Source organism: Podarcis tiliguerta (assembly GCF_965153285.1).
Source record: "Podarcis tiliguerta genome assembly, chromosome: 4".
Classification (NCBI taxonomy): Eukaryota; Metazoa; Chordata; class Lepidosauria; order Squamata; family Lacertidae; genus Podarcis; species Podarcis tiliguerta.
The window spans coordinates 74,314,246-74,331,482 of record NC_139537.1 but is presented as its reverse complement, the minus strand read 5'-3'; positions in this window follow the sequence as shown (position 1 = coordinate 74,331,482).

Sequence of the window (17,237 nt, the reverse complement as noted above, 5' to 3'; positions counted from 1 at the left end):
CAGCCCAACGCCATCATGCACTGAAACCAACTCATGCATTGAAACCAACTGGTCGATACTAGGCCGGCTCAGCTTTTTTGCTGACTCATTCCAGTGGTTTTTCCTGAATATTTCCAGTGGGCAGAAGGGGCAGGGTTGGTGCCAACAAGTTGATGCTTCTGCTATTACTCCAACATCATGGGGGTTTGGCTAATAAATAATAATAATAATAATAATAATAATAATAATAATAATAATAATTTATTATTTATACCCCACCCACCTGGCTGGGCTTCCTCAGCCACTCTGGGTGGCTTCCAACAAAATATTAAAATGCAGTAATGCATCAAACATTAAAAGCTTCCCTAAACAGGGCTGCCTTCAGTTGTCTTCTAAAAGTCTGGTAGTTGCTGTTCTCTTTGACATCTGATGGAAGGGCATTCCACAGGGCGGGTGCCGCTACCAAGAAAGCCCTCTGCCTGGTTCCCTGTAACTTGGCTTCTCGCAGTGAGGGAACCGCCAGAAGGCCCTTGGAGCTGGACCTCAGTGTCCGGGTAGAACGACTGGGGTGGAGATGCTCCTTCAGGTATACAGGACCGAGGCCATTTAGGGCTTTAAAGATCAGCACCAACACTTTGAATTGTGCTCAGAAATGTACTGGGAGCCAATGTAGATCTTTTATGTTATGTGTTATGTGGTCTCGGTGGCCGCTCTGCCTATCCAGGTTGTCTCTGTTTATTTGTTCATTTCTCCTTTCTTCTGTTATTCTTTATGCAAGGCTATCTGCTTTGAAGTATTTATTCTGCCTCAGGTCAGTTTACCTGCTAAAATAAGATGGTTTTTTTTCAGTGCTTTCTCCTTTTAAAATGTTTTTTTTTTTTAAGAAAAATTACATACTTTAATTTTTATTTATTAAATTTGTACGCCACCCTTCATTCGTAGATCTCAGGGCAGGTCACAACATAAAAATACAAGATAAAAACAAATTAATAAATTAATAAATCAGTACCCTCCCCCACCTCCCACAAACACATTTGAATTGGCCCCAGAAACTAACTGGCAGCCAGTGAAGGGGGGGCCAGGATTAGTGCGATATGCTCAGACCGTCTTGCCCCCGTGAGCAACCTGGTCACTGAATTTTGTACTAGCTGAAGCTTTTGAACACTCATCAGAGGCAGCCCTATGTATAACACATTGCAGTAGTCTAACCTAGAGGCTACCAGAACATAGGCAACATAGGGGCACAATAGGGCCACCATCCCAGGCTGATGGAAGGCACTCAGCTCCACTTTAAAACTCTGAAGGTGAGTGCTTACAGTGTTGTTGTTTTTAATTGTCTAGAGGCTCGGAGTATACAACAGTAGCATTTTACTCAACTATTGCTGCTAGATTGGAGAAAAACAATATACAGAGTGATTATATTTTCATAATATGTTATGATTCTGCAACAGTCTGCTGTCCCTTGAAAGCTCAAGCAACAAAACCTGATAATCTTTATTTTTGTGTTTTTTAAAAAGTAACTTATTTAACCTTTCCAGACACAATTTGCAAAATTTCTGATGCACTTGTCCTCTGGGGGCAGAGCAAGACTGTTACTTTCCCTTCCATGCTGCTCAAAACGTTTGGAGCGCTACAATCTGGTTTGAAGATGAATTAACTGTGACACATCTGAAGCTCTTGTTGCCACCACACCATTACTTTCTGCACACATCTGCCGAGTCTGTGTTACTGCCTGGCTCTCACATTTATCTTCATCTGTTCCATATTCTACAACTCTGGTCATAATGCCAGAAACCATTTTCCAGCACTGTAAACATTTGTTAGCAGACAGAGGACTGGCAAGGCTACATGGCTATGTCGTAGCAGCTATTTCAAGAAAAGGGTGCTGCTTTTTTTTTTTAAAAAAACTTTTATTGTATACTCAACCACGGCATAAATACCAATAAAGAAACTGCTTTAAATGGTACTCCCCTAATTTCCACATTCAAGAGTAAAGGTTGAATCCAATGCTGCTGTTCTGGTCACTCTCCTGCACAACTCCCTTCTCTTCTCCTGCAGCCTGCCATGCACTCTCAAAATATTCTCCAGAGGTTTGGGGAACCCTCTGGAGAAGATTGGGGGCACAGGGAGAGTAGAAGAGAGGAAAGTCCTTTTATACAAGCAGAACTCTGCTTGCGCAGTATTGAGATACAGGTCAAAGCCCAGACGCTCAAAGAGAAAATAGTGAATTTAATCCTATAAAAAACTCAAGACCAATCCCATGAAGGTTTACTCCATGGGTAGGCAAACTAAGGCCCGGGGGCCGGATCTGGCCCAATCGCCTTCTCAGTCCAGCCCGTGAACGGTCCAGGAATCAGTGTGTTTTTACATGAGTAGAATGTGTACTTTTATTTAAAATGAATCTCTGGGTTATTTGTGGGGCCTGCCTGGTGTTTTTACATGAGTAGAATGTGTCCTTTTATGTAAAATGCATCTCTGGGTTATTTGTGGGGCATAGGAATTCTTTCATTCCCCCCCCCCCCCAATATAGTCTGTCCTCCCACAAGGTCTGAGGGACAGTGGACCGGCCTCCTGCTGAAAAAGTTTGTTGACCCCTGGTTTACTCAGATGCAAGTCTCAGTTTGTCAATGGGGGCTTACCCTAAGTAAAGCCAATTTTGGTCCACGAGTAATTTATTTAGTAGCATTATTCATGCTGCTTTCCTTATGCCTGAAGAGATCATTATTGTTCCTGGATGCCATTTATATGGTGTTCATTTCAGGAGGAGAATAAGCAGCAACGGGATGTGAATTCTACAGGGGAAATTATTTGAAGCTTGTGCAAATATTCTAGCAACTAAAGACCAAAGGGAGCAAAATACTTTTTTTTTTTTGCTCACAAAAGCAAATATTTTAAAATAAACAAAATTCATTTTCAGATGATTTCGTCTATCACTATTTGGGTTTTTAATTTTGTTTTGGCAGTTACCCCTTTAGTTATCACAGTGGAGGTGTCTGTCCTGCACTTTAACAAATTGTGACTTGGAGAGTAGAAAAGGCCAAGAACTGTGAATGGGTACTGTTCAATTTAATAGGAAAAAAGTGACTTCCCTTATGGAAAATGTGGAGCCAGTTTGGACATAATAGCCAATAAAAGTGAGCGGAAACATTCCTACTTCAATGAAACGGAATTTGGAGGCAGCTAAAGTTATTTTTCTTCTTTTCGTTTGACTTTTGATTACTAAAAAATGTGCTGTATTATAGCACCAGGAAGCCCTAGGCAGGACAGGGGCTGCACTGTGATCTTGACTTCAAGACGTTGCAAGCCTGATACTAAACAGGATCTTAAGCTGGCTTTTACGTGAGTCCTTTGTTTCTGGTCCTGTTCATACCCCAAACATGCCTTCAACTTCTCATTCCTGCTGAAAACACAAGGGAGTGTTTTACAAGCTGCTGTCTAACAATGCTAACCCTCTACTTTCTGTGAACTTGGGTTGACTAGGTTCAGCTCCACACCATGAAGAGGGTAACGAGTTACTTTCTTAAAAAAACCCAGGCTTGACAGATAATTGCACAGCAACATGCTTAGGGAAAGCACCGTATTTTTCGCTCTATAAGACGCACCCGACCATAAGACGCACCTAGTTTTAGAGGAGAACAAGAAGAAAAAAAATCTCTCCCTCTCTGCGCAGTGCCTCTCCAGCAAAGCGGGAGGATAAACGGAAGGGGCTCTGTTTCTCCTCCCGCTTCGCTTGAGTGGCGCTGCGTAGCTATCCCTCTCTGTGCAGCGCCTCTCCAGCAAAGCAAAGTCAGAACAGCAAGAGGGATCGCTGCACAATGAAAACAGCGGTCCCTCTTGCTGTTCTGGCTTCTGGGATAGCTGCGCAGCCTGCATTCGCTCCATAAGACACACACACACTTCCCCTTACTTTTCAGGAGGGAAAAAGTGTGTCTTATAGAGCGAAAAATACGGTACGCATCTGTTCAGCCCCTGACAGGGCCAGACTGTGTTGATGCCAGTGGCGTAGCTAGCCACTTGTGTGCCTGGTGGGGGGGGCGTGTCCTGCAGCTGGGGGCGGGGCGATCTGCCTGTGGGGGTGGGGCAAGCCTCTCCGACGCTTGGAGCTTCTCCGCCGCCTTCCCCTCAGCTGTAGGGTGGCTGAGGGAGAGGCAGTAGGCAGACGCAAGTCCCACACTGCCGTTTCAGGCAGTGCAGAACCTGCAGGTGCCTAAATCACCACATCACTCCTAAAAAGTTTCATGAGCCCTATTTTATTTTATTTTTTAAAACTCATTTTTCACACACACCCCTCGGTGATGACAGCCGGGGCAGCCCGCACCCCCTTCCTCCGCCACTGGTTCATGAACCTTGAGTTACTTTGTGGGAAGATACTGTGAATAGCAGCTTTGTGGTGACCACAGTGGGTCAGCTGTCAAAAGGACACACTTCAAAAAGCACCAGCGCACAAAAAAAAATTCATTTACTACCACATGTTCACGAGTTGGATTGAGGAGGGCAACCAAAATGGTCAAAGGCCTGGAAACAATGCCTTATGAGGAACGGCTAAGGGAGCTGGGCATGTTTAGCCTGGAGAAGAGGAGGTTAAGGGGTGATATGATAGCCATGTTCAAATATATAAAAGGATGTCACATAGAGGAGGGAGAAAGGCTGTTTTCTGCTGCTCCAGAGAAGCGGACACGGAGCAATGGATCCAAACTACAAGAAAGAAGATTCCACCTAAACATTAGGAAGAACTTCCTGAGAGTAAGAGCTGTTTGACAGTGGAATTTGCTGCCAAGGAGTGTGGTGGAGTCTCCTTCTTTGGAGGTCTTTAAGCAGAGGCTTGACAACCATATGTCAGGAGTGCTCTGATGGTGTTTCCTGCTTGGCAGGGGGTTGGACTCGATGGCCCTTGTGGTCTCTTCCAACTCTATGATTCTATGATTCACTTACCTGAAGCGTACAATTTAAGGAGGGCAAGCTGACTTGGGGGGGGGGGATATGTGGCAGATTCCCCACCTCCTCTTGCATTTCCAGAATAAGAATGTCCTCTCCCATAAAAGCTTGTTTATGGAAATGATGAATCATACTTAAGTGTTCTGGAGCAGCAGCACCTACATTTGTACGCATAAGGGAAACAAATCAAAGAAAGGTTTGTTTCTCTGTGCTGACATCTTTTTTATCAGCCAGTTCCCTGAGCTTCTTCTTTTCTCCCATTTGGGAGGGAAGATTCTGGTTCTGGCACCAAGATATCAACTGCCAGGAGCCAGAAAAGGCTACATTAAGCACCTCCACATATTGAATATAATGCACCCTTAGGTGTTCCAGTTCATATGGGGTTGAGTTTTAAGTTATTGTTGGATTCAAAGGCCCACCCAGTAGTAAAACCAGTAGTAAAACTATGTGGCTCACGGCATCAAGAAGCGCTTCACTATATTACTATAATTTATATAGTAATACACCATTCCATGGGACACGGGTGGCGCTGTGGGTTAAACCACAGAGCCTAGCGCTTGCTGATCAGAAGGTCAGCAGTTCAAATCCCGCGACGGGGTGAGCTCCCGTTGCTCGGTCCCTGCTCCTGCCAACCTAGCAGTTCGAAAGCACTTCAAAGTGCAAGTAGATAAATAGGTACTTCCGGCGGGAAGGTATATGGCATTTCCGTGCATTGCTCTGGTTCGCCAGAAGCGGCTTAGTCATGCTGGCCACATGACCCGGAAGCTATACGCCGGCTCCCTCGGCCAGTAAAGCGAGATGAGTGCCGCAACCCCAGTGTCGTCTGCGACTCAACCTAATGGTCAGGGGTCCCTTTACCTTTACCCCTCCAACACCCTGGCCCAGAGCAGCTTGGGGTCTATGGGGGTTGTTTAACTGGCCCATAAATCGCCCCCGAACTGAGCTGCCCACTTGGTGAGTCCCTGTGTGCTGTGCTAAACTGGTACAGCGTGGCGTGGGGACTTGCTTCTGCGGCGCCAGAAATCGCGTCTGCGCAGGCGACAGAAATCACGCATGCGCACGCAATCCAGCCCATGCAGGGATTCCTGTTGAGACAAGTAGTGGGTGTCATTTGGGAGGCATCTCCACTACTAGTCTGTCGTTTATTCCAACCCAACATCTAGTGACCCCGACGTGATCTCAAGACCCCTTCACGCAGCTACTCCTGTACTTCCCCTCAACTGGAAATCCACCACCCCTGTGTGGGTGGAACAATGGCCCATAACGGAGGGAAAGCTGCTTGCTTTAAAACAATTGGTGAATGAACAATTATTGGCAGACCATATAGAATTTTCAGATAGCCCCTATAATACCCCCATCTTCGTCATAAAAAAGAAAAGTGGAAAATGGAGATTTCTCCAGGATTTAAGGAAAATTAATGAAATCCTTGAACCCATGGGGCCTTTGCAGTGTGGTCTGCCCAATCCAAATGTGATCCCACATTCTTATCAATTGGCTATCATAGATTTGCAAGATGCCTCCCAGATGACACCCACTACTCGTCTGTCGTTTATTCCAACCCAACAGATTCCACTGGAGTGAACCGGCCCAGGCGAGGTAAACCATGCCCACCCCTGGCTTAGATGTATGTTTCTCACAGGGCAAAACCCCCTTTCCCCACACCTCTCTTGAAATGAAGGGACTTTAAGGCGCAGCTGGTGGCACAGCACAAAACCCTGCTGGAATGACCTGCCATGGTAAACGATGAAGTTAAACAAAGAGCAGAAAAGCATGGTGAATGATCAGTTGTTTAGAAATCATTTTACTGGATGCTTCGTATGTTTGCATGAGATCAAAACAACGCTAGGTAGAATATTCAGGTTGTAAAAAACAAATTTTTGGGTGTGTGTAAAGCAGGTGTGGGGAACCTTTGACCCTCCGGATGTTGGCTGAACTTTAAAACTCCCAGCAGCCTTGGCATGTCTGACCAATGGCTAAGGAATTATGGGAGTTGTAGCTCAGCAACATCCGGAGCATCGAAGGCTCCCCACACCTGGCCTTAAACAATTATTTAACTTTTGGTGGTTATGAGTGCATAGACCATCTGTCTAAGATGGATTTATCTCTAATGCCAACAACTGAAAAAGGAACCCTGATGTGTTTATAGATCTCGGTTGTCTTAAGAGACTACTGCCATACAGAAGATTTCGGCTGGGGGCTGGGGCAGCAGGCCTTTTGTTTTGGCTTAAACGTTTGGCCAGCTATGAAATACATCCATTTCCTCTTGCCTATTTTCCTTCTAACAATAGCCCAAGCGCTTGTGTAATAGAGAGATTGCTATTCAGAAAAGGAAAACTGGCCTTGCTGTCCCTTCCTCCCCGTGCACTCATTATTTTCGGCCCTACTTCCAAGCAAACGCACAGCCCCTCTGTTGCCCGCTGAATAATCTTGGTGGATTATAAAGCCATAAGTGTGCGCGGCTGTTCTACATTGTTTTATTCAATGCCTGGTGCTCTTGTGACAGCCTCGCTCGCTCGCTGCCGCACATGAAAGAGCTGTCTGTGTCCCCGATTCCTCCAAACGGGGCCAGAGCCTGAAGCAGCTATGTGAAATCGCTCAGGTGCCTCGCTCCACTTCCTGATACTTCTCCGTCAGCAAAAGTATTTACCACTGCTTTTGCTGTTCCACTTAGCTCTCAGTGTTTTTGCCAACAAACCCTTTCTTTACACTCTCTTTTAACGGTGTGCTAGGAATTGTAATTCAGAGTTCACACACCGCACTTTCAAATCTCAGTTTAGCTATACAGTGGTACCTCGGGTTACAGACGCTTCAGGTTACAGACGCCTTCAGGTTACAGATGCTTCAGGTTACAGACTCCGCTAACCCAGAAATAGTACCTCAGGTTAAGAACTTTGCTTCAGGATGAGAACAGAAATCGTGCTCTGGCGGCACAGTGGCAGCAGGAGGCCCCATTAGCTAAAGTGGTGCTTCAGGTTAAGAACAGTTTCAGGTTAAGCACCACTTTGTCTAATGGGGCCTCCTGCTGCTGCCACGCCGCTGGAGCACAATTTCTGTTCTCATCCTGGAGCAAAGTTCTTAACCCAAGGTACTATTTCTGGGTTTGCGGAGTCTGTAACCTGAAGTGTATGTAACCCGAGGTACCACTGTATTATTATTAGTAGTAGTAGTATTAGTATTATTGAATAGGAAATCCCTTTTTATCAGAGAAATGTTGGTGGGTATGCAATTTCCAGGTCTGCTGATCACACCAGTAGAGCAGCCCCTCTGATGCCGACTTTCAGCAATCTTAGCACATCTTGGAATGATATTGGGGGACCTGCAGGATGGAACAGGTCCACAGGCTCATATCCACTCTTCCTGTCATTCAATGATAATTTAGCAGGGAAGCAGCGGGGTATTGATGATACATCCCATGAAATATCTCGAAGGGATTAGCAAAGAACGAGTGAGCAGGGCTTAGGGGCAAACTGGACCTCAGGTTGGCAACATGATGCCCATGGGCACACATGTGCCTGCAGAGGATTGCCCTGGCATCCAACAAGGTCTGCCCTCACTCCGAAATTAGGCTTTAAAGAAGATTATGTTGTAGGCAATAAGGGCATTTTTAGTGCTGAATTACATGCTACATGCAAATATTTGCATTTAAATCCTGACAGCTGCTTTTGGAGCAGAGAGAAAGGCAACTTTCCCCCACTTAACTCTTCTTTCATTACAACTCCATCAAACATTGCCCCACCGTCCAACAACAAAGCAGGATTCTGGATGCATGCTTAACCTCACACAAAAAAGTGGGATTTTATTTGTGCAAGGTTGTGTGCAATGCCTTGCTTTTGAGAGGCTCTATACTGTGAATGTAGGGACGCGGGTGGTGCTGTGGGTTAAATCACAGAGCCTAGGACTTGCCGATCAAAAGGTTGGCGGTTCGAATCCCCGCGACGGTGTGAGCTCCCGTTGCTCGGTCCCTGCACCTGCCAACCTAGCAGTTCGAAAGCACGTCAAAGTGCAAGTAGATCAATAGGTACTGCTCCGGCAGGAAGGTAAACGGCGTTTCCGTGCGCTGCTCTGGTTCACCAGAAGCGGCTTAGTCATGCTGGCCACATGACCTGGAAGCTGTACGCCGGCTCCATCGGCCAGTAAAGCAAGATGAGCGCCGCAACCCCAGAGTCGGTCACAACTGGACCTAATCGTCAGGGGTCCCTTTACCTTTACCTTATACTGTGAATGTATCAAGCGCTAGATAGCAGTCAACATGACCACGCTGCAAAGCACCTTGCCTGCTGATATCTGCTATAGAAAGAGGTGAAAGAGTGGGCCAGGCTGTATTCTCGCACTTCCCGCCTCCCCCTGCCACTGAGACTCATTTGCAAGCAAGGGAAACATCCAAAACGCTCTAGAACAGGAATGGGAAACTTGTGTAGCCCTCCATCCCTGTTCATTATCTATGCTGGCTGGAGCTGATGGGATTTGGAGTCCACCAACAGAGGCTTCAGCTGAGCTATCTCTTAAGCACCTTAGCCGCTTTTGTCTCAGCTTGAAAGATTGTGTGCCTGCATGTTTGCATGTCCACATCACTGACTGGGCAAAAGTTCAGAAACCATGAAGCCCTCCAAACAGATGTTAACTTGTGTTCTGCACAGACCGCAACAAGGCAGGGCTAATAGACACGACCATTTTTGCATGAACAGGTGCCCATAATTAAATTTCACACTGTGTTTTGATGCCCGAAGTTCTTCAATCAAATTTTATGCATGCCAACGCCAACTTATGCTGGTTTAACCATCAACATTTCCCCTTAAAAATAGCATCAATTTGATGCCTCCGGGAAAATCCATCATAGGACTCTCAACACTCTGCAGCTCCAAAGGAAAACTGAAGGGGCAAAAATTTCGAAGAGCCAAGCTGGTTTATAAACACCAATTCTAACTGTTTGGAAACCAGAGTATCTGCCCTCTCCCACTCTCTAAGGCAAAACACTTGCAGAACCGCATCTGGTAAACATTATCTGAGAAAGACTGGAGAGCTTTGATCTCAGAAGGACCTTCTTGACTTGCCTATAAATGCCAGGTCACCCTTCTACTCATTAGAAAACGAACAAGAACGGTTATAAGTCTGAATATTTCAACTAACTCCATTGAGAGATCATCACACAATCAAGATAGCGCTCATCAAAGGGGGGGGGGATAAAATAATATGTGTTTAATGTAGGCATGAAGGGAGGACAATAAAGTCTAATTAAATGTTAAATTCAATGGTTAAGCACCTCAAAAAGAGATCTTTCCCACCCTAAGAACACCGTGATCTTAATAAATTGAGAGTTCAACCCCTCAGTTTATTCAATGCTAAGCATTTGCTCAATCCATAATAAACTACCACCATCACAAACACAACACTGTATGTTAATCTCCTGGTTAAAAATGGCGAACGAAAGCTAGCATTAGGCAAAAAGGAATAATTTCTTGCCTGTATAATTTCTCCTTGCTTTAGTACAATATTTCATTAAAGACCTATTCAGAAGCGGCTCTGCATAAACCAAGTCGGTTTCAATTGCTCATGTAAGAGCTGGCCTAACTTCAGGGGAAAAAAATAAAATCTTTTGACCTTTGTAAACACATCTGAGCCTCCCTTCCCCTCACCCCTCCTCCTTTTCCTTTTGGCAACGATTTTCCAGTGCAGCTAAATAAGAATATTTGAACAGTCATTCTTTGTAAGGTGCCATCTAAGCTTTTAGCGTTTCTAACAGTTATCGTAGCTCTATTCATCACACTTTGCAGATTTTTTAAAAATTTTTAAAGGCTGTGAAATAATTTACAGGGATTAATCAAATCACTGCAAAAAAGGGGGGAAAGCTTGATTAATCCCAGCAGGGGAGGTCTACCTTCATGTATGAACCTGCCTCGAAGGAGGGGGGATTTTCAGTAGCAGCCAGCAGATCATTTGAGTTTGCTCGAGTTTGATCTGCACTTTATCTGAATTTGATTGTTTCCGATACTTATGGAGCATACAGCTGGTGAACATAGGCTTGACTTCTGAGGTTCTGTAATGATTTACAGCATCTGATCAAAAGCCTGGACTTAGTCCAAGAATGACTGATGATGGTTCACCATTAGGTTTCTATTTCTGAAATCAAGGATGTGAATGGACAGTAATAAATGGCTCTGTTGAAATAGGAACTTGACATTTTTCAGGGCAGGATACAGTTCTATGGTTATTGCACTTCTTGCTCTTAACGAAAATACCCTCACTAAGTATTAGAGAAGTACAGAATAATAATAATTAGAAAGATGGGAGTGTTTTTTTAAAAAAATGGGATCACTGGAAATTTGATTCAGCTTGCAATTTAAAGGCAAACTTACAGAATTTGCACTTCCAATACAATATGCAAACCAAAACACAGCTATCCTTCAAAATCCGCACTTCCCCAAATTTTGTAGCACAGATCTCCAGCTAAGAAATGTGCAAGAACTTGCATATACTAGGGTAAAAAGTGCATATAAATGCATATATTAGTGAAAATAAATATCCAAAAACACAATTGTATTAGGCAAAATTGCTTTGTAAAACTTATTATTACGAAAAGTTGCATTCAACATGTATATATTAGGAGATAATATGTTTACTTATACCTATTCATATGCTTAATTTGAAGTTTTTGATCATTGCAAAAGAAAAAAGTAGAAGTGCAGTTGTCCTGGTCTTCAGTGAAAAATGCTCTATCACAAAGCAGGCAGTATCTCATGAATTTCAGCAGCAGAAGACCAATTTCGTTTGATCTTGATGGTAGTTCTTGAGCAAATACTACCCTTTGTGAAACAATAACTGACCTGGCCTTCTAAGCACTCCCTATTTCATACCCCTTCTTTAAAATTATAATATTTGTATTATAAGACAGAGCTCTATATACACCAGCACATTGGGCAAAAAAAATTAGTAGCTCAATTCATTCAGGCAATTGAGTTATGCTGGGGAAATCTCCAGGTCAAAAGTTGCATCAGCTGCTGAACATTTGATACTGATACAAATAAACTTAAATATTTCACCTGCTTAATCTATTTCTCATGTAAGTATTTGATTTTGGGTGCTGCGAACTTCCAGCATTTCACATAGCTCCTACCAACACAATTAAAAATACAAACACAATAAAATACACAAAGCCCTTATAATACTGTTAAGTGCTCCCAGTCATAGAGTTGCGAGTACCATTGTCAGGTTGCTGAACAACATGCAGAGCTCAGTGAAGTGGGAGGCCAATCAACCAGAAGAGTCTCTGAAGTGTACTTGCCTGGAGCCCGAGGCAGAATCTGAAGTCAGGTCCAGTCCTAGGGCCGAGTGAAAGGCAATCCCAGACAGTCCAGGGGTCAGGGAATCGAATGACCATGGGATCAGGGCTCAAGACTAGCAGGAAACAGCAAGCTAGGGCCAGGAACTTACAACTGTAATTACCAGCACCTGACTACTGCTGGAAGCTCTGCTTTAGAAGGCTGGAGCCAGCTGGTTCTCATCAGTGTCCTCTCTCCTCTGTGTCCTTGAAGGCTGATCAGCCGCAGGTGGAGTCCCTCCACCTTCTCCCCCATTCAGGCTGCTGTTCAGCAGGAGAAACTGAACCCACTGACACCTAGCACACACCTTGGGTGAACGAATGAACTTTATTTGCGTCATCTATTGGCCATAGCAACAAATGAACATTGCAATATACAGTGGTACCTCTGGTTGCAAACGGGATCCGTTCCGGAGGCCCGTTCGCAACATGAAAAGAGTACAACCCACAGCAGCGTGTCTGTGCATGCGCAGGTTGCGATTCACCACTTCTGCACATGATGTCATTTTTGCGCTTCTGCACATACGTGAACGGCGAAACCCAGAAGTAACCCTTTCTGGTACTTCCGGGTCGCCGCGGGACATAACCTGAAAGAATGTAACATGAAGCGGACGTAACATGAGTTATGACTGTACACAGAACAGATATTAAAAGTTGATTATATAAAACACAGTTTAAGGTCCTGAATCAGCAGTCAAATAGTGGACCTTATTTTGATTGCCCCAGCTAAGAACCTTGCAACCTTTGCTGTCATCTGCTCCTCTTGATCTGCCAAGAGAAAAGACACTGTGGCAGAGGTTGGACGACCCGGAATGGACAATAAAAGAGGGGTGATAATCTCATTCCTCAACTCTTTATAAAGAGTGCAAGCCAGAAGGGCATGTGCCACTGATTCGGTGCTGCCATCTCCACAGGGACATAAGTGTTTTTCGTGTGGATCTGTTGGAATCGTCCCTCAAGTACAGACGAGGGGAATACATTCAATCTTGCGAGGGTAAAAGCGCATCTATATTTGGAATTGCTAGGTTATGCAGATAGGGTGCCAGGGAATCGAAATGGGAAGGTGGGAAATAGTCATACCATGGACAAAATTTCCTTATTGTGGCCAAGTTGTTCTGACGCTTGATATCATTTAGGCGCTGGCCTTGGGTTTGGTTCTCCTGAAATGAAGGTCTTTGGAGGCCAAGGACCATAATGTAAGAGTCACACACACACACACACATACACACACAGGCTGGGCATAAGATGGAAGGCTCACAGTATTAACACTCCATTAGAAGCTGCTACCCCATTCTAGAGGGAGCTTTGGATTTTGCACAGAGAGCAAAGCAAGCTACTGGGTCATTTCCATCCCATCAGTGCCTTTTGTTTTGTTTCACCCACAGACACCTTGATGACATCTCCTTTACTCAGGGGAGAGAGTAAGAAAGACACACCCCTTTCCAGATGAATCATTAGCTCCTTATGGCAACAAATCACCTGTAATGGGCCATCTTTTTAGTGAGGCAGAGGTCAACTCTCCCAGCAAATAGGAACATACAAAGCTATTTACTTAACAAAAGAAGCCAGCCTGCCCATCTTTTTTCTTTTTTTAAGAGGCAACCCTCCTTTTATACATACTCTGAACGCAAACAGCTATAAAAGTACAAGGCTGGAAGGCACCCTAAAACTCAATTTAAGTCTCATTAGAAAAGTTTCCCTTAGAAATTAAGTTCAAAGAGTTCACATTACGTACGCTCAGAGTTTTTGGCATGTCTGTTGGGATTCCTTCCCACCAAATCCCAGCTGCACTCTCTTACTGAGCAGCGCTAGTCACAAATTGCTTTGAAATAGTCTTTGGTTTCAAAAATGGCACCCAAGAAAGACCAGCTCAAAGCTTCCATGTGCAGCACTAGATTCAGTGCATGCACACAAAAGCTTATACCAAGAACAAACTTGGTCTCTAAGGTGCTACTGGACATTTTTATATATATATATATATTTCATGTGCAGTACTAGTTGCCCTGTTCTTTGAATAGGTACTGGGTAAGTATCATGAATGAGGGACCTGTGGCCCTGCAGATGTTGCTGTACTACAGTTCCCATCAGCCCTGATAAGTGGTCATGGGAGTTGGAGTCCAACACGGGCCACACATTCCCCATCCCTGGTACATGAGGAGCACGACTGGTGCAGGATTTACCGCATCATCTCACCCACTAAATATACTTCTTCTACAAATGAATGTAAAGGGAACAAACTGTTACTACCTCTTCTTAACCAGAAAATCAAAGCACTGTGGGACGGTAGAGCTTATCCGTCTTTGCTTTGTTTATACCAACTTCTTACAAATTAGTGAAAGGTCGTGCCCGTTTTAACAAAGCTGGCAAACTTAGCATCCCAAGACTGCCGTTTCCCCCCTTAGCACTGCGTTTTACTGATCTATCTTACTGATGACTGTGTTCTGTTTATTACAAAGTTGTCACTTGTTCCTCTTGCATGGCTGTCGCTCTCCCTACAGCAAACTGAATACAGTGGATGCTCAAGTTGCGAACGCAATCCGTGCGGGAAGCACGTTCGCAACCCGCAGCGTCCGCAACCTGCAGCGTGGCATCTGCGCACACGCGGGTCGCAATTCGACGCTTCTGCACACACGTGGGTTGCGATTTAGTGCTGAAACCCAGAAGTAACCCGTTACGGTACTTCCATGTTCGGCACAGTGCGCAACCCGAAATCACGCAACTCGAAGCATCTGTAATCTGAGGTATGACTGTATAATCAATCTCATGTAATAGACATTACAAGCAGTGCTATTTTTCTAGAAAAAGAACGCCATGAACGCCTCCTTTGTTCTCTTAGAATGGCAATGGTGCCCACCTGAGAGGTGCCGGAACTGAGTTCCGGCAAGTTCCGGCTGAAAAAAGCCCCGATTACAAGACTCAGAAATCTTTACAGAATTAAAGACATTGAATTCTGTCTAAACACACACACACACACAGCCCTATTCCCCTCTGACTATTCAAGGGCACATGTGTTAGATATACAACAATGATGATCTATTGAAGGAATGCCATCCATAAAGCCCCCGCAGTTAAGTCAGTGGAGGGGAGGGCGAAGCCAATGTTGACTAAAGAGGCATCTGCTTTTCTCTCTGCATAGAACTTGCTGCTAAATCTCCCGGGGATCCGAGTTGAATGACATCCAAGGACAGAAACGATCACTGTCAGAGTTAATGGCTATGCATCTGCAATTTAAAAAAAAAAAAGGGGGGGGGACAAGCTTCTGCAGTGCACAGCCCTGGAAGGTTACAAAAAAAAGGTCTGTTGTTTAAAAGTATTTATTTGTGCCTTAACGACACCCTCTGTGCCTAATCCAATTAGTAAAAGAAGACGAGGCTGTATCATTAAAGATGATCTCATTAAAAAAAGGACGCTAGTGGGAAGCTTACTTGCATATAAGGCGGCTGTAAATCTAAGCTCCAGTATAGCCTGACTTGCAATGGTGTTTGCTCAGCACATTTTAGTAAGCTCTGATGGAAAGCCAGCATTCCCAAGGTCCAAATTAATAAAGCAGATGAAGTCATGCATTCCGGATGCTGCATGAAAAAGAGGGGAGGGAGAGGCGGAGAGGCGAAAGAGAGAGAAGATTCAGTGTCCTAATAAAATTATACAATTTTCCATCAAAAACTCAATACATGAAAACAGCCTAACAAAATATTTATGGGCTACCTTGGAATATCGTCCGGACTAAGCTATAGCAGAGGGTGCTGGGAAAGATCCACAGTCTTCAGAGGATTTCAGATTTAAAAGCTTTCCGGACAAAAGCAATACTGTAGAGGATTTCAATTTTTTTAGTGCTTTACTAGCAATAGCTCTGATCCAGAGCTGGAGGTGCGATGCCTGAGGGAGGGATAGCCTTATTGCTTGTGCAGAAGAATATACAAGACTTGTGCTTCGGGGCTGGGGGCAGAGCTTAAGAACACATTTTTAAGAGGTGTGACGAGAGGTCAATGGCACAATTTACGGAGTCCTAAGTTTCTTGAGTGTTCAAAGCCCTTAACACACATTTATGCAACAACGGCCGTCTAAAATAGGCCAGTCTTCCTATTTCAGACAGGGGGTAAAGCCAAGAGAATACTGCCTTGCTTAAAAGCCACCTAGCAAGTTTGTGACTGGCGTTAAGATTTGACGTGGGCGTGTCTTGGGTCATGCATGTAGCAATGACACTATTCCAGCCTCCAAGCATCTGCACAGCCGGACAATTACACGCTTCAGTAATACAACCTTGCAGAGTCCTGAAAAGGTAAATATATATATATTAAAACATCTCTGAAATTATGACACAGACGAGAGCTGAGGGAAGTTGAGACTCACCAGTGTCTCAAGAGGCACTAGCCAATATACGCCCATGACAACTGCACAGCCACATTCCATATAAACACTCCCTGCCATGATGGATGTCATCATAACTGGTGGAAGAACCCTTGTTTCCAAGCAACAGAACACCACTTTTAAGGGCTTGAGGGGAGGGAAGAGAAGCACATTCACTTAAAAAACAAGAATCCCAGAGGTACTTTAACGAAAGACCACCCACATTTATCGCACACCAACATTTTATCTGGGAGGCCTTAGTCGACTCAGTTATGGAATGTCTGAGCTAAGGCTGCTGCAACCTATTAGCTGCCTTAAATGTCAACATTACTGACAGAAAGGCAGGATATGTATTTTGTTTTTTTTAATGATCAACCAGTGGTCTGAAAGGAGAAACAATGACACTTAAGAGATTGGTGCCTCCACCACGCCCTATACCAAGAAAAAGACTCACCTGTGGAGAGCTTAGAAGCACTGGCTTCTTCTATTAGCTCTTTTTTCTCTAGCATTCCACAAGCCTTTTATAGATCTTCTTGCTAGCACAGTGCGCCGAATAACTCATCAAATAAAGTAGAATCCAAATGGACTTCTAACTCAAATGTGTATGGCCCAGCAATAATGTTGTTGTTGTTGTTGATGACGAGGACGATGTTGTTGTTGT